We start from the raw sequence: 18,382 nt of genomic DNA, 5'->3' as shown, positions 1-18,382 counted from the left end.
TCTGACTCTTCTTGGTCAGAAGATAAGGACATAGAGCTTGAGCACCTTAAATATTACAACATTTTAACAGGTTTGATCACCTACTTTCTAGCATCCTGGATCTTTAAACATAGCCATGAAAGAAGCCATTATGAAGAGGAATTTAGGATATTGGATAATTCAGACCCTGAATTCCAAGAAGAGAAATTTACAGATAGTGGATTTAGGATAAAAATGTAGTGTCTTATTTACTTATACAGAAAGCAACCAAAACCCAGACTCTGCCTGGGAACTGCCCACCTATCTGTGTGTAAAAGAGAGGCCACCAAAGAACACATATTTGGCATTTTCAGTTCTTCTTACTCCTATTTTCCCAAATTCCTTGGGTTACAGAGAAGAACTTCTTTGCATATTTGGTGGGGGCCTGGGAGCTCCTTCTTTTGGAGTGAATCAAGAGTATGTCTCTATCTCTACTGATTTATTACACAAAAAGCAAAATCTGTTCTCTAAAGTGCAACATGTAGATGCTGAAATTCAAGGTTTTAATGTTACTTTTAATTCTGCTGTGTTGGTCCTTTGGAGTTTTCAGGGAAATTGATTTACTGTATAAATTCTGTACTCAGTGACCCTTGGTAAAATTGCTGTTCCTCTACTATTCTTCCTGCTTAAAAATGTCTAGACATTTTCAAGTTAGATTATGAAGACCAATTTACTTTAAAAGGACATGAATCTGGAGAGTAACCTTGAGTATTAGCCCAGTCTTCACCCTGAAAATCCACCCCTGTCCTCAAATGAGTGATTTGCAAGTTGAGTGAGGAGTTTCAAGTCAGATGGGCTCTGTCATGGCCCTCACATGAAGAAATGTTACTCATGATCTTCTGTGAAAATATGGAAGGCACAAGACATAGATTAAAAATATTCCAAGCAAACATGTAGATGTCTTTAGTGATTCCAGTACCCTCTACCTCACCCAACAATCTGTAAGGAATTATTGCATTACTAAAACTTCACATGTCATGAAAATACCAGTCTCATACCAGATATTGAAAGGTCCTTACCATGCCTTATGTAATTTTCAGAAGTGATGACAATTGAAAAAATATGCAGCCATGGGGGGAAAAGCAATGAACCCCCATTTATTCCTTTTTCTTTCCATGTCATTATCATCAGTCACTGCTTAGTTTCTATGGACTAAGACAAGTGTGCCTCCTCCCACAAATCTTACTGCTCCTGGGACAGTTGATCAGACTGAGCAGTTGCTCTGAATTCTGTGTGATATCTCAGAGGAAGAGATTCAGAAATATTCAGGTTTAGGAGAAAAGTCAGTAACTATAGCAGAAAGGAAGTGAGGAGTTTTCATCCTGATGTTTTACATTTAATTTTTGATCATTTTCAATAATTAATAATTAATTTTCAATAATTTTATAAAGACTATGTTAGAGAACATACTGAAAAGTTTAAGTCAATAGGAGAACCCTAGATTTGATCTTATTTATTATCCAAAGTGATATTTTCTATAGAACAGGTATCATTTTATCTCCATGTGTTATGACTCACTTTGACATCTACATATTAAACAAGTACAAAATTTACACTGTAGAAGACAAGTTGGGGTCTAATTTTCTTTTTAAGAAACTTATCCCTCTATTTTCTAACACTATAAAAACATGTACATTGTATAATTTAAATTATCACTACTAAAATATTGAATGTGTAAAGGCACTTGAATAATTTTAATTAAAAATTTCACATATTTGTATGCACATGTGTGTCTGTGTATGTATTCCATTCTAATCCACTCTCAGCCTATTATTTCATAAGAACATACTTCTTATCAATATTTATCATATCTCATGTGTAACTTACCCCACATACCAGACTTCTACTTCATAAATTTCCTTGAACTTTTGACATACTTATTTTCTTGTGAAATGTAGAGTCTCATAGGATACAAAATAGAATAAACAAATAGATATTGACCTGTTGTTTCCAATATGTGCATTTACTAAAGAGATCAGAAAATAAAATATTTAATTTCCATAATCTTATTTAGTAAAAACTTTCATAGAAATACTGTAGTTATATTTACATAGAGCACACTTATTTTGCTCATCTTAATTTTCTTCAAAGCATCTATTCCTTTGGGGAGCAAGTCCTCATGATCAGTACTAGTAGCACCTTCATGTGCTCATTTACATTATTCCACTCTCCCTGGTTATAGTGGTGGAACAACAACATCAGTTAAAACATCAGGTAGCATCAGTTAAAATCTTTGCCCTAAATTTACCCTCTTGTGAATCTAGCAGCACACCAGGGTCCACAGTCTCAGCTGTGTGTGAAAAGTCTTTCTGAAGAGCAAACACAAAGTGAAAATAACAGGGATTGGAAGGAAAATGTGGAGTAAACGTCCTGGAAGCATGGGGTCCCCACTCCCCATGCTTTCTTTGAGTTCTGCTAGTCTTGTGCACCAAATTATTTGAGATGGTTTGCACTTATGGCTTTGTTTTGTTTTGTTTTTCTTTTACTTAATTTCCTATTTGTGAGATTTATCCACACTGTTGACTGATCAGATCATTTTATTGTATTCCATCAAATACATATACAACCATTTTAAAAAATTCAGTTTACTGTCATTGTTGGGGACTTGAAGTAAACATACATAGCTCATACAAGAAGGAAAATGTAACCTGAAGATGTCAGCCTCATAGGTGAGACAGACAAATGAAGCTGAATTGTTTGTAATGAGCATCCTCACCAAGAGAGTTAACATTGAATACTATATTTAATGTTTTATGTCTCAAAAAGTCCTGGAGCAGGAGGTTCACTTCATGTTATGCCTCAAAACTCAAAGAAGAAGCTTACAGTATAAATGCTGCTTATAACCCTGAGTGAGAATCGATTGTCAATTCTCTCAAGAAACCTTGAAACACAACTCTTTAGGGTAAATTTTACCACTTTAGACCTCTTAAATTATGTGCAATTCTTGATATAGTTCGTGCCTCATGATTTGAGTAAAAGGGCTATGCTGAACAAATACTTGATAATTGTGTGTCCATATCTAGAGACCTAGATGAACCCAGCACTGAGATTTTGTGACTGTAGATTATACAGACTAAGTGTTAGATTCAATACACCACTTTAGTTTCATTTGAGAATAAGTTTCATATAAGCAAGACTGGTATAAGGAAGAATGGACATTAAAATGCTGGTATTACTTAACTCAAACATCTGGTAATGCAGATGAGAAAGGGGTATATTTTTTTCTGAACCTGTTTGTAACATTGACATATTATCAAAATAGTGTGTGTGTGTGTGTGTGTGTGTGTGTGTGTGTGTGTGTGTATATATACTTTTTTTTTTCAGTTATGGGGATTGAACCCAGGGCCTTGTGCTTGCAAAGCAAGCCGTCTACCAACTGAGCTATATCCCTAGCCCTAAAGTAGAATATATTTTTGCAAGTAGAACTAATGAAAACTTCTAAACCAGTGTAATATAAGAAATGCTTACTTAACTGAAGGACTACATAAACAATAGTAATACTTACCTTCTGTAATCAGGTGATCTGGGTTTAAAGAACAATGTTCATTTACATATAACCAAACTTTGACTATTCTATTTATATTTCAATAAATAAAACGGAGTAATTCATCCTCCAAAAATAGCAATGAGGATCATCTCTGTGTGGATGGTAACTGGCTCTGATTTCTAATGCATGTCTTTTTCAGAAAAATGTATCAAGGATTTTGGATTATGTTATTTCAAAATGCAATGCCTAGAACATACTATGTCTCTAATTAATGCATTTTTAAGAAAAATGAAAGTATTGCTGAGATTGCAACAATCCTGCCCTTTGGATTCTACTGTCATTATTACATGACAATTAAGTTATGCTCTGAGTATACATATTGTATGAATTCTACTTTTGATCCTCTCAAGCTATAGCTGGGTTAGGATTCTTTGATCTGTGAAGAGAACGGTGAAGATAAAATCTGAACTGCATGACCTATTTCTTCATCTGAAATTCTTCAGCTTTTCATCAAAGGAAATTTTACAAAAGTTCATTGCAATTGTTTGATATTGCAGTAGAATTCAGTGCCTAAGACAAACATTCTCTCATAATAATTTAACTTCAGAGGACTATAATCAGATATCCCAGTGGATTCTCTCAGAACTTGGATGTACTGTTGTTTTATCTACACTGAAACATTCTAGCTCTTGGGAGCTAGAAATGTACCATAAACATTGGGAAAAAAGGAAATAGTGGCAGTGCAGACAAGCTTGTGTCTCTAATGAAGCCAGAGCTATGATCAGTGAGGCACAACCGGTGGCCCTCACTGGTGGTGCTGGTGTTGACCCCTAGTGTGGAGCTAGAACTGAGGGGAAACCTGAGTCCACAGGGAAGGAGACCTGGCTGACCCACAGGCACAGCCTAAGTCAGGGTTTCTGTTCTGGTGACTGATTATTATTGTTCCTGTCCATGGGCAGCAATATTGATGGGTAAGTTCTATGATGACCCTCTGGCTTGCATACTCTTTATAGTCATAGCATCCTAAAGATTAGTGATTTCAGTTTGAAATATTTGTATTTTCATGGTGACTTTCCAAGTGAGGTACATCATTGTCATCTCTCCTTTTCAATAATGATATAAATAGGAATAACCTTGTAATAAGACCTCAGGAATCCAAACTTGGTATTAATATATCTGTTTCAGAGAGAAATAGGAGTATTCTAATTATAATGCTTTAAGTAACAATTTTAATAAAACAGATTAAAGCTATGGTAGTTCTTTCCATTTTGATGACTTACTTTGAAAAGAAAAATTATTAAACATGTTATTTTTTCAGAGAAAGGATTCCCTTCTTCAGGAAGTAAACTTACTACTACATTACAATTCCATGTCTGTAGTCAGATGCCTCCCCAAAGGACTAAACCTGTACTTGAAATCACTTCCTGATCAGCTTCAATAGATGTCTAATGGTTTCTTCCACCTCTGTTTATTAGTTACTAAATGATTCCTCAGAACAAAACAAAAAAGCAAATAAGCATGCTCAAATCCCTTTTTTTTCACTGTGAACAAATTGCATACATGTTGTTTCTCTGTTTGTACATGGAGTAAAGGCATACCATATGTGTAATCACAGATTTACATAGGGTAATGCTGTTTGATTCATTCTGTTATTTTTTCCCTTCCCCCACCCCTCCCACCCCTCTTTTCCCTCCATACAGTCCTTCTTTCCTCCATTCTTGCCCCCCTCCCTAACCCTAATACTAAACCTAACCCTAACCCTAACACTAACCCCTTCCACCTCCAATTATGTGTCATTATCCGCTTATCAGTGAGATCATTCATCCTTTGGTTTTTTGAGATTCGCTTATTTCACTTAGCATGATATTCTCCAATTTCATCCTTTTGCCTACAAATGCCATAATTTTATCATTCTTTATGGCTGAGTAATATTCTATTATATATATATATATATATATATATATATATATATATATCACAGTTTCTTTATCCATTCATCAATTGAAGGACATCTAGGTTGGTTCCACAATCTGGCTATTGTGAATTGAGCAGCTATGAACATTGATGTGGCTGTATCTCTGTAATAAGCTGATTTTAAGTCCTTTGGGTATAGGCCAAGGAGTGGGATAGCTGCGTCAAATGGTGGTTCCATTCCAAGCTTTCTGAGGAATCTCCATACTGCTTTCCAGAGTGGCTGCACTAATTTGCAGCCCCACCAGCAATGTATGAGTATACTTTTTTCCTCACATTCTCGCCAACACCTATTGTTGCTTGTGTTCTTGATAATCGCCATTCTAATTGGGGTGAGATGGAATCTTACGTTAGTTTTGATTTGCATTTCTCTTATTACTAGAGATGTTGAACATTTTTTCATATGTCTGTTGATTGCTTGTAGATCTTCTGTGAAGTGTCTGTTCATTTCCTTAGCCCATTTGTTGATTGGATTATTTGTATTCTTGGTGTAGAGTTTTTTGAGATCTTAATATATTCTGGAAATTAGTGCTCTATCTGAAGTATGAGTGGCAAAGATATTCTCCCACTCTGTAGGCTCTCTCTTCACATTACTGATAGTTTCCTAGCTAAGAGAAGCTTTTTAGTTTGAATCTATCCCACTTGTTGATTCTTGCTTTTATTTCTTGTGCTATGGGAGTCCCATTAAGGAAGTCTGATCCTAAGCTGACATGTTGAAGATTTGGACCTAATATTTCTTCTATAAAATGAAGGGTCTCTGGTCTGATTCCGAGGTCCTTGATCCATTTTGAGTTGAGTTTTGTGCAGGGTGAGAGATAGGGGTTTAATTTCATTATATGCATATGGATTTCCATTTTTCCCAGCACCATTTGTTGAAGAGGCTATCTTTTATCCATTGCATATATTTGGCACCTTTGTCTAATATGAGAAAATTATATTTATTTGGGTTTGTGTCCATGTTCTCTATTCTGTACCATTGATCTACCTGTGTATTTTGGTACCAATGCCATGTCGTTTTTGTTACTATTGCTTTGTAGTAGAGTTGAAGATCTGGTATTGCAATACCCCCTGTTTTGCTCTTTCTTCTAAGGATTACTTTAACTGTTCTGGGTTTCTTATTCTTCCAGGTGAATTTCATAATTGCTTGCTCTATTTCTGAAAGGTACGTCATTGGGATTTTAATTGGAATTGCATTGAATCTGTATAGCACTTTTGGTAGTATGTCCATTTTGAAAATATTAATTGTGGCTATCCAAGAACATGGGAGATCTTTCCATCTTTTAAGATTTTCTTTAATTTCTTTCTTTAGTGTTCTGTAGATCTCATTGTAGAGGTCTTTCACCTCTTTTGTGAGATTGATTCCCAAGTATTTTATTTTTTTTTTTTGAGGCTATTGTGAATGGGGTAGATTTCCTAACTTCTCTTTCTGAAGATTCATCAATTATGTATAAAAATGCATTGGATTTATGAGCATTGATCTTGTAACCTGCTACTTTACAGTATTCACGTGAGTCCTAAAAGTTTCCTGGTGGAATTTCTGGGTTTCTCTAAATATATAATCATGTCATCAGCGAACAGGGATAGTTTGAGTTCCTCTTTTCCTATTAGTACCCCTTTAATTTCTTTGGTTTGTCTAATTGTTCTGACTAGAGTTTCAAGGACGATGTTGAACAGAAGTGGTAAAGAGGGCATTCCTGCCTTGTTCCAGTTTTTAGGAGGAATGCTTTCAGTTTTTCACCATTTAGAATGATATTAGCCATGGGCTTAGCGTAGATGGCCTTCACAGTGTTAAGGAACATTCCTACCATCCCTATTTTTTCTAGTGTTTTGAGCATGAAGGGATGTTGTATTTTATTGACTGCTTTTTCTGCATCTATCGCAATAATCATGTGATTCTTAACTTTAAGTCTGTTGATATGGTGAATGACATTTATTGATTTCTGGATGTTGAACCAACCTTGCATCCCTGGGATAAAACCCACTTGATCGTGGTACACTATCTTTTTAATATATTTTTGTATGTGATTTGCTAAAATTTTGTTGAGGAATTTTGCGTCGATGTTCCTTCAGGATATTGGTCTGAAATTTTCTTTCCTCGATGTGTCTCTCTCTGGTTTAGGTATCAGGGTGATATTGGCTTCATAGAATGAGTTTGGGAGGGTTCCCTCCTCTTCTATTTCATGGAATCCTTTGAGGAGTATTGGAATGAGCTCTTCTTTAAAGGTTTTGTCGAACTCGGCTGAGAACCCATCTGGTCCCGAACTTTTCTTTGTTGGTAGGCTTTTGATAACCTCTTCTATTTCATTGCTTGAAATTGATTTATTTAAGTTGTGTATGTCTTCCTGGATCAGTTTCATTAATTCATATGTCTGTAGAAACTTGTTGATGTCTTCTTTTTTGTTGGAGTATAGATTTTCAAAATAACTTCTAATTATGTTTTGTATTTCACTTGTGTCTGTAGTGATATTTCCTTGTTCATTCTGAATTTTAGTAATTTGAGTTTTCTCTCTCTTCTTTGTTAGTGTGGCTAAGGGTTTATCTATTTTGTTTATTTTTTCAAAGAACCTACTGTTTATTTTGTTAATTTTTTTGATTGTTTCTTTTGTTTCAATTTCATTGATTTCAGCTCTGATTTTAACTATTTCCTGTCCTCTACTACTATTGGTGTTGGTCTGCTCTTCTTTTTCTAGGGCTTTGAGCTGTAGTGTTAACTCATTTATTTGTTGATTTTTTCTTCTTTTGTTGAATGCGCTCCATGAAGTAATTCTTCCTCTAAGTACTGTTTTCATAGTGTCCCAGAGATTTTGATATGATGTGTCTTTGTTCTCGTTTACTTCTAAGAACTTTTTATTTCCCTCCTGTTGTCTTTTGTTATCCATTCATCATATAATAGTGTATTATTTAATCTCCAGATGTTGGAGAAGTTTCTGTTTTTTTATTCTGTTATTCATTTCTAATTTGAATCCATTATGATGTGATAGAATACAAGGTAGTATCTCTATCTTATTGTATTTGCTAACAGTAGCTTTGTGGCATAAAATATGGTCTATTTTAGAGAAGGATCCATGTGCTGCTGAGAAGAAAGTGTATTTGCTCTTTGTTGGATGGTATATTCTATATATGTCCATTAAGTCTAAATTATTGATTGTGTTATTGAGATCTATGCTTTCTTTATTCAATTTTTGTTTGGAAGATCTATCCAGTGGTGAGAGAGGTGTATTAAAATCGCCTAGTATTATTGTGTTGTGGTCTATTTGATTTCTGAAATTGAGAAGGATTTGTTTGATGTACATGGATGAGCCACTGTTTGGGGCATAGATATTTATGATTGTTATGTCTTGCTGATTTATGCTTCCCTAAGCAGTTTGTAATGTCCTTCTTTATCCCTTCTAACTAGTTTTGTCAGGAAGTCCACATTATCTGAAATGTGGATGGATACTCCAGCATTTTTGCTGTGTCCGTGTGCTTGGGATGTTTTTTCCCATCCTTTCACTTTTAGTCTGTGGGTATCTCTTTCTATGAGATGAGTCTCTTGCAGGCAGCATATTGTTGGATTTTTCTTTTTAATCCAATCTGCCAGTCTATGTCTTTTGATTGATGAGTTCAGACCATTAACATTCAGGGTTATTATTGAGATATGATTTGTATTCCCAGTCATTTGACTCATTTTTGTTTTTTCACATGACTTGGTTTCTCCTTTATTTGGCTATTCCTTTAAGCTAGTTCCTCCCATTGCTGATTTGCATCTTTGTTTTTTATCTCTTCCTCATGGAATATTTTGCTGAGAATGTTCTGTGATGCGGCTTTCTTTTGGTAAATACCTTTAGCTTTTGTTTATCATGGAAGGATTTTATTTCATCGTCAAATTTGAAGGTAAGTTTTGCTGGGTATAAGATTCTTGGTTGGCATCCATTTTCTTTCAGGTCTTGGTAAATGTTGTTCCAGGGCCTTCTAGGTTTTAGAGTCTGGATTGAAAAATCTGCTGATATTCTTATTGGTTTCTCCCTGAATATAATTTGGTTCTTTTCCCTCACAGTCTTTAAAATTCTGTCTTTATTTTGTATGTTATGTATTTTCATAATAATGTGCCTTGGTTTGGGTCTGTTGTAATTTTGTATATTTGGAGTCCTATAAAGCTCTTGTACCTGGTTTTCCATTTCATTCTTTAGATTTGGGAAATTTTCTGATATTATTTCATTGAATAGATTGTTCATTCCTTTTGTTTGTTTCTCTAAGCCTTCCTCAATCCCAATAATTCTTAAATTTTGGCCTTTTCATGATATCCCATAATTCTTTTAGATTCTGTTCATGATTTCTTACCATCTTCTCTGTTTTGTCAATTTTGTTTTCAAGATTAGATATTTTGTCTTCAATGTCTGAAGTTCTGTCTTCCAGGTGTTCTATTCTATTGGTTATGCTTTCTATGGAGTTTTTAACTTGGTTTATTGTTTCCTTCATTTCACGGATTTCTGTTTGTTTGTTTTTCAGTATCTCTATCTCTTTTTTGAAATGATCTTTTGCTTCCCGTATTTGCTCTTTTAACTGTTGATTGGTGTGATCATTTAATGCCTGCATTTGCTCTTTCATCTCCTCCTTCAATGTCTGCATTTGCTCTTTCATCTCCTGGTTTGCTTCCCTGATTGTTTTAATTATGTACATTCTGAACTCCCTTTCTGACATTTCTTCTGCTGTGCTGTCATTTGGTTTTACTGGTATAGTATCTAGGTTTGTTTAGGACATTTTCTTCCCTTGTTTTCTCATATTGGTCAGATATCAGTGGGACTCTGAGATATTGTAGATTTCCTCCATTGGCTTATAGTGTCCCTGTAGATTTTCAGGATATCACCTCCCAGCCTTCAGTAGCCTGAAGTCTTGGAGGAACTTGATAATGCAGTGCTTCTGAAGAAAGCTGCCCCTAGCCCACTCCTGGGTCCAGGGCTGAGGGCTGTTTCTGCATGGAAATCCTCTCACTGGGCTGTCCTGTTCCTAGAAGCTGGCTATAGACAGGGACTGCCCCTGCCTGAGGGAGCCAGGCTGCTTGGGGAAGCTGCTCACTGCCCTGCCCTGATCCTAGAAGCCGCCTGCGGGCCAGAGCCTGCCGCTGGGTCCGGGGCTTGGGGTTGACTCTGTATGGAAAAGCTCTCACTGTGTGGGCCTGCTTTGAGAACCTGGCTGTGGACCGGGCCTGCTGTGGGAGGGAGCACGGCTGCTTGGGGAAGTTTCTGGCTGCCCTGCCCTAGTCCCAGAAGCTGCCTGCAGGCCGGCCCGCCACTGGGTCTGGGGCTTGGGGGTTGGCTCTGTGCAGAAAAGCTCTCACTGGGCAAGCCTGTTCCTAGAAGGTGGCTGTGGATTGCACCTGCTGCCAGAGAGGGCAAGGCTGCTTGGGGAAGATTCTCGCTGCCCTGCCCTGCTCTGAGAAGCTGCCCCCTGTCCAGGCCTGCCACCTGGGCCAAGCTTCACCCGGTGGGAGAGACTCACCCCGTGGCTTCATGTTGGTCCAATTCTCTCAATACCTCCCCTTTTTGAATCCTGAGTTCTGGAGCCACAGGAGATGCAGTCACCCTCTAGTGTGCAATCTTAGATCTCTCAAATCTCTTGATAACTTCTGATCCTACTTCTAAATTCTCTTTCTTCTTCAATGGGAAGGGTAATATAAAGAATTCAGATTATCTTAGTCATAATAACCTACTTTCCATCTTAGTCTCCCACTCTTTAGTGAGCTCTTTTCTCATCTCTAAAGGGGAAATTAATATAAATTGCCATTTTTTATATGTACTGATTTTTTAATTCACTAAAAAATGTTAACATAGTTGGAATTATTACATGTGAAATGAAAGTTTGAGAGTAAAACAGTGAAAAAATTATCCTAGTCCTTTTTTACACTGAGTTCAAATTCAGGAGATAAATATAGAGCTTGTTATAAATGGGGAGACTGACACAGATACAGACAGACATTCAAACACATGGATAGATATATTTTAATACTGGAATAATGTACCCACATAAAAGAAAATGCACACACACGTATTTTTTTGTAATTTCTTGGAATCAGCCATTTAGAACTGACCTTAAAAATTCCTCCTCTAAAATTTGTCTCCAGACACTTGTTCATGATATTCCCATTCTGACACCAACAGCTGAATCCACTCTCCACATCACATTCCTAGGAAATGAAAAGATTTCACAGCATTTCCTGTGACATGTAGCTCCCCATTCCAACACTAGATACTCATTTTATTGGTTATTTTCTTCCATAGGATTTGTGCGTTTGGATGGAGGAGGTGGACCTTGCTCTGGGCGAGTGGAAGTAAATTCTGGAGGAGGATGGACTCCAGTATCTGATAGGAATTTCACCTTCCCCACAGCCCAGGTCATCTGTGCAGAGCTGGGGTGTGGCAAGGCATCTTCAGTCCTGGGGAGCTTGCCCCTCAAAGAGGCCAGTGAACAGGTGTGGGCTGAAGAGTTCCAGTGTAAGGGATGGGAGCCTGAGCTCTGGTTCTGCCCCAGAAGGGCCTGTCCTGGAGGCAGCTGCCAACACAGTGGAGCTGTGCAAGTTGTCTGCATAGGTGGGACTTATGGCAGTACTTTAACCTTTCTGCACACGCCTCTGTGGTAACAGAATGTGAAATCGTGTTTCTCCTTCCAGAGTACACAGAAGTAAGGCTCACGAAAAATGGCAGCTCTCAGTGTGAGGGTCAAGTGGAGATGAAGACTTCTGGAGGCTGGAGAACACTCTGTGCCTCTCACTGGAATATGGCCAATGCCAATGTTGTTTGCCATCAGCTGGGCTGTGGGGTCGCCCTCTCCACCCCAAAAGGAGCATACTTTGTGGAAGGACATGATGAGATCTGGAGAGACCGATTTCACTGCTCGGGGTCTGAGTCCTTCTTGTGGAATTGTCCTGTGACTGCCCTGGGTGTTCCTCCCTGTTCCCATGGAAACACAGCCTCTGTGGTGTGCTCAGGTAAGGGAGGTCAGGACTGACTGGTACTTGGTTTGCTCATTGAGTGACATATCTCTGAGAGCAGACAGCATGGAGGACTGACTTCCAAAATGTGATATTTTGTGGTGAAATATGATCTTTCTCAATAATCACATCTTTCAGGTCCTTTAAGGGTTATTCAGAGAAATTTTTTTGACTGACAAAGGCTATAGGTTTATTATTACCTATATAGTTTAACCATAGAGAAAAACAGAGTAAGATAAAGAACACCTAAGTACATTCTGCAAAGTTTCCTCAAATCTTAATGTTGTGACACCATATTTGCTTGAGACTTTTTTATTATATATTTTTATTTGTTCTTATTAGGTTTACATGATAATTCTACTGTCTTTTCTATTCCCATTCCCCCTCCAATCCCTTATTCCTCTTTTTCTAGTCCAAAGTTCTTCTATTCTTCAATCCTCCCTTGCTTTGAGTGAGCATCCACATATCAGTGAAGACATTTAGCTTTTGGTTTTGGGATACTGACTCATGCTTAGCATAATATTCTCCAGCTCCATCCATTTTCTGTCAGATATCATAATTAATTTTTCTTTAGGGCTGAAAAATATTCACTTGTGTATACATAGCACCTTTTCTTTATCCACTCATCTGTTGAAGGGCATCTAGGTTGGTTCCATAGTTTAGCTATTGTGAATTGAGCTGCTTTAAACATTGATGTGGTTGTGTCACTGTAGTATGCTGATTTTAAGTCCTTTGGGTATAAACCAAGGAGTGGGATAACTTGGTCAAAGGGTGGTTCTGTTCTGAGTTTTCTGAGGAATCTCCAAACTCCTTTCTATAATGATTGCACCATTATGCATTCCCAGGAGGAATGTATGAGTGGACACTTTTCCCCAAATCCTCATCAACATTCACAGTTGCTTGTATTCTTGATAATTGCCATCCTAATTGGAGTGAGATGAAATCTTAGTTTTGATTTGCATTTCTCGAATTGCTGGAGATGTTGACCATTTTTTTCATACATTTGTTGATTGATTGTATATCTTCTTTTTGAAATATCTGTTCAGTTCCTTAGCCCATTTTTTGATTGGTTATTTGTTTTTTGGGTGTTAAATGTTTTGAGTTCTTTATATATCCTAGATATTAATGCTCTATGTGAGTTGCATGTGGTAAAGATTTTCTCCCACTCTGTAGGCTCTCTCTTCACATTATTGATTCCTTTGTTGAGGAATGGTTCCTTTTGCTGAGAAGAAGCTGTTAATTTGAATCCATCCCACTGATTGATTCTTGATTATCTTCTTGCACTTTAGCGGTCTTGTTAAAGAAGTCACATCCTAGGCTGAAATGGTGAAGATTTGGGCAACTTTTACTTCTGGTGCTCACAGGGTCTCTATTCTAGTGCCTAAGTCTTTGATTCACTTTGAGTTTTTCATATGGTGAGGGATAAATGTTTATATTTCAGTTTGTTACATGTGGCTTTCCATTTTTCCCAGCACCATTTGTTGAATAGGCTATCTTTAATCCAGTGAATGTTTTTGGCACCTTGGTCTACTATGAGATAACTACATTTATGTGGGATTGTCCATGTGTCTTCTATTCTGTACCATTGGTCTATGTGTCTGTTTTGGTTCCAACACTATGCCGTTTCTAATACTATAGCTCTGTAGTACAGTTTAAGGTCTGTGTTGTGATGCCTCCTGCTTCACTTTTCTTGCTAAGTATTGCTTTGGCTATTCTGGGTCTCTTGTTTTTCTAAATGAATTTCATTATTAATTTTTCTCTTCTATGAAGATTGTCATTCAGTTACTTGTATTCTTGGATAATTGCCATTCTGACTGGAATGAGATGAAATCTTAGGGTAGTTTTGATTTGTATTTCTCGAATTGCTAGAGATATTGAACTTTTTTTCATGTATTTCTTGGCTGATCAATTCTTCTTCTGTGAAGTGCCTCTTCAGTTCCTTTGCCCATTTATTAATTGGAAAATGTCGGTTTTCAGTGTTAAGTGTTTTGAGTTCTTTATCTTCTTGGAGAAGACTGCTCTATTTGAGGTACAGGTGGCAAAGATTTTCTCCCATTCTGTAGGCTCTCTCTTCCAGCTTTTGATGGTTTCCTTTGCTATGAAAAAGTTTTCTAGTTTGAATTCATTCCATTTGTTGATTCTTGATTTTACTTCTTGCACTTTAGGAGTCTCATGGAGAAATTCAGTTTCTAGACTGACATGGTAGAGATTTGGGTTTTTCTTCTATTGGGCACAAGGTCTCTAGTCTAATGCCTAAGTCTTTGATCCACATTGAGTTTGTGTTTGTGCAGGGTGAGAGATAGGGGTTCAATTCCATTTTGCTACATATTCATTTCCAGTTTTCTCGAACACCATTTGTTGAAGAAGCCAACTTTTCTCCAATGTATGTTTTTGGAACCTATTTCTAGTATGAGATAACTGAATATGCATGTGGGTTTGCCCATGTGTCTTCTATTCTGTACCAATTGTCTACATGTCTGTTTTGGTGCCAATATATGCTGTTTTTGTTACTATAATTCTTTAGGGTAATTTAAGGTCTGGTCTTGTGATGCCTCCTGCTTTGTTTTTCTTGCTAAGGATTACTTTGGCTATTCTGGGTCTTTCATTTTTCCAAATGAATTTCATGATGGCTTTTTCCATTTCTATGAAGAATGTCAGTGGAATTTAATAGGAATTGCTTTAAATCTGTATAGTGTTATTGGTCATTTTGTCAATTTGACAATGTTAAATCTGCCTATTCATGAACATGGGAGATCTTTCCATCTTCTAAAGTCCTCTTCGATTTCCTTCTTTAGTGTTCTGTAGTTTTCATCATAGAGGTCTTTCAATTCTACTTTTTAGATTGACTTTCTAATTTTTAGTGCTATTTATAGGGTTCTTTTCCTATTTTCTTTTGCAGTGAATTCATCACTGATGTATAGCAACACAATTGATTTATGGGTGTTAATTTTATATCCTGCTACTTTGCTGAATTTCTGTATGAGTTCTGGAAGATTTCTGATGGAAAGTTTTTGCTTTTCTAAATATAGTATCATGTCATCATCAAGTAGGAATAGTTTGAATTCTTCTTTTCCTATTAATATCCCTTTTATTTTTCTTCTTTATAATTGCACTTTCCAGAGTTTCAAGGATGATGTCGAAAAGAGAGGTGAAAGAGGTCATCCTTATCTTGTTCCATTTTTTAGAGAGAACACTTCCAATTTTTCTCCATTTAGAATGGCATTTCCCTGGGTTTAGCATATATAGCTTTTATAATGTTGAGTTATGTTCCTATTATACCTAGTTTTTCTAGTGTTTTGAACATGAGGGGATGCTGTGATTTTCAAATACTTTTTCTGCACCTGTCGAGATGATCACATGATTCTTATCTTTAAGTTTATTGATGTGATGAATTACTTTTATTGATTTCCATGTGTTCAGTCAACATTGCATCCCTCAGATAAATCCCACTTGATCATGATGCACTATCTTTTTCATTTGTACTTGGATGTGATTTGCCAGAATTTTATTGAGATTTTTGCATTTATGTTCTTCAGCAATATTGGTCTGAACTTTTCCTTACTTTATGTGTTTTTCTCTGGTTTTGGTATCAGAGTGATAGTAGTTTCATAGAATGAGTTTGGAAGGGTTCCTTCCTTTTCTATTTCATGGAATAATTTGAGAGTATTTGTCTTAATTCTTCTTCTAAGATCTTGTAGAACTTGACTGAGAACTCTGAGAACTCAACTGGTCTATTTTAGAGAAGGATCCATGTGCAGCTGAGAAGAAAGTGTATTTAGTCATTGATGTATAAAATGTTTTATATATATCTATTTATTCTAAAGTACTGATTGTATTATTTAGTTCTATAGTTTCTTTGCTCAGTTTTTATTTAGAGTATTTATCCTGTGTTGAGAGAGGTGTACTAATATCACCCAGTATTATTGAGTTATGGTTTATTTAATTCTTGAAATTGAGAAGAGTTTGATTTATACAAGTTCTCTATTATTTGGGCCATAAATACTTAAAATTGCTTTTTTTAAATTGCTTTACTTATTCTAATTAGTTATACATGACAGTGGAATGTATTTCTGCATTTAATAAATCATACATAAATGGAGTGTAATTTCTCATTTTTCCAACTGTGACCTATTGTAGGATTGCATTGGTTATGTAGTCATATATGTACATGAGATATTAATGTCTGTTTTACTCTACTATCCTTCTTCCCCATATATTTACATATATTCCCATCCCTTTGCTCCTCTCTATCTAATCTAAAGTAATTATTCTTCCCAGCACCTACCCTCCTTACTATGAATTAACATCTGCATATCAGAGAAAACATGTGACCTTTGGTATTTGGGGTTTGGCTTATTTCACTTAGCATATTCCTTATTGATGTATAATTCCTTTAAGCAGTATGAAATGTTTTTCTTTGTCCCTTCTGATTAATTTTGGCTTGAAGTCCACTTTATCTTATTTGAGGATAAAAACCCCTGCTTGTTTATGCAATCCATATGATTGATTTGTTTTTTTCCCATCCTTTCACCTTCAGTCTGTGGATGTCTTTGCTTATGTGGTGAGTATCTTGGAGACAGTATATTGTTAGGTCTTGTTTCTTAATCCAACCTGCAGTCTGTCTCTTTTGATTGATGAATTTAAGACATTGACATTACAAGTTGTTATTGAGTTATGATTTGTATACCCAGTCATTTTGGATTATTTCCGATTTTTTATTTGAATGAGTTTGTCCTTTGATTGACTGTTCCTTTAGTGTGGTTCCTCCCTTTGGTAGTTTTCACTTATATTTTTCATTTCTTCTTCATGGAATATTTTGCTGAGAATATTTTGCAGTTAAGGCTTTTTAGCTGTGAAGTCTTTTTTAAATTTTATTGTAAACAAATAGGGTACAATTTGTTTCTCTGGTTGTACATGCAGTAGAGGTGTACCATTTGTGTAATCATACATTTATGTAGGGTAATGGTGTTTGATAGTTATGATGTCTTTTAACTCCTTTGATCATGAAAGATTTTTGTATCATATTCAAGTCTAAAGCTTAATTTCTCTGGGTATAGTATTCTTGACTGTCGTTCATTTTCTTTCATAGCTTGGTTAAATTTTTCCAAGTCCTCCTAGATTTAAGGGTCTGGGTTGAGAAATCTGCTGATATCTGAATTGGTTTCCCTCAAAATAAAATCTGACATTTTTCTCTGCCTCCCTTTAAAATTCTATCCTTATTCTGTATGTTAGGTATTTTCATTATAATATGCCTTAGTGTCAGTCTATTGTAGTTTTGTACCTTTGGGGTCCTAAAAGTCTTCCGAATTTGGTTTTACATTTCATCGTTAAGGTTTTGGAAGTGTTCTGATATTATTTCATTGAAAATATTGTGGATTCCCTTGGTTTGAATCTCTGTGCCTTTATCTATCCCAATAAATCTTAAATTTGGTCTTTTAATATTATCCCATGTTTCTTGTAAGTTCTGTTTATGGTTTCTTAACATCATTTCTCCATGGTCAACTTTATTCTCCATGGTCAAGATTTTATATTTTGACTTCATGGCCTGAAAGTTTGTATTCCAAATAGTGTAGTCTGTTAGAGATGCTTTTAATTGAATTTTTATTGTAGTTTATTGATTTCTTCAAGGATTTCTGCTTGATTTCTTTTCAGAATCTCCATCTGTTTATCAAAATAATCTTTCGACTCCTGAATTTTCTCTCTGATTTCACTCCTTACATTATTCTTTACCTCAGATATCAGTTTATGTACAGTCTAACTCCTTCTCTAACTTTTCTTACACTGTGCTATCAATGGATTCTATTACTGTAAATCTTGGTTTGTTTCAGCAATTTGTTTCCTTGTTTTTTCATGTTTGTTTGTGTGTATGCCCATCTAGCAATGTGAATCTGAGGCATAGAGTTTCTACCATTTTGACTTAGAGGGTCCCTGAATGTTTT

At 36.1% G+C, this 18,382-nt stretch overlaps 1 pseudogene; it reads left to right on the top strand.

Annotated features, from left to right (window-relative positions):
* LOC124982756 (antigen WC1.1-like) overlaps nt 1-18,382 on the top strand; it is a 181,071-nt pseudogene that overhangs the window by 140,084 nt on the left and 22,605 nt on the right.

This window comes from Sciurus carolinensis, chromosome 4 (genome assembly GCF_902686445.1).
Source record: "Sciurus carolinensis chromosome 4, mSciCar1.2, whole genome shotgun sequence".
In the NCBI taxonomy this organism is placed as follows: domain Eukaryota; kingdom Metazoa; phylum Chordata; class Mammalia; order Rodentia; family Sciuridae; genus Sciurus; species Sciurus carolinensis.
Note: the sequence above shows the minus strand (reverse complement) of the source record. Positions and strands in the feature narration are given on the sequence as shown.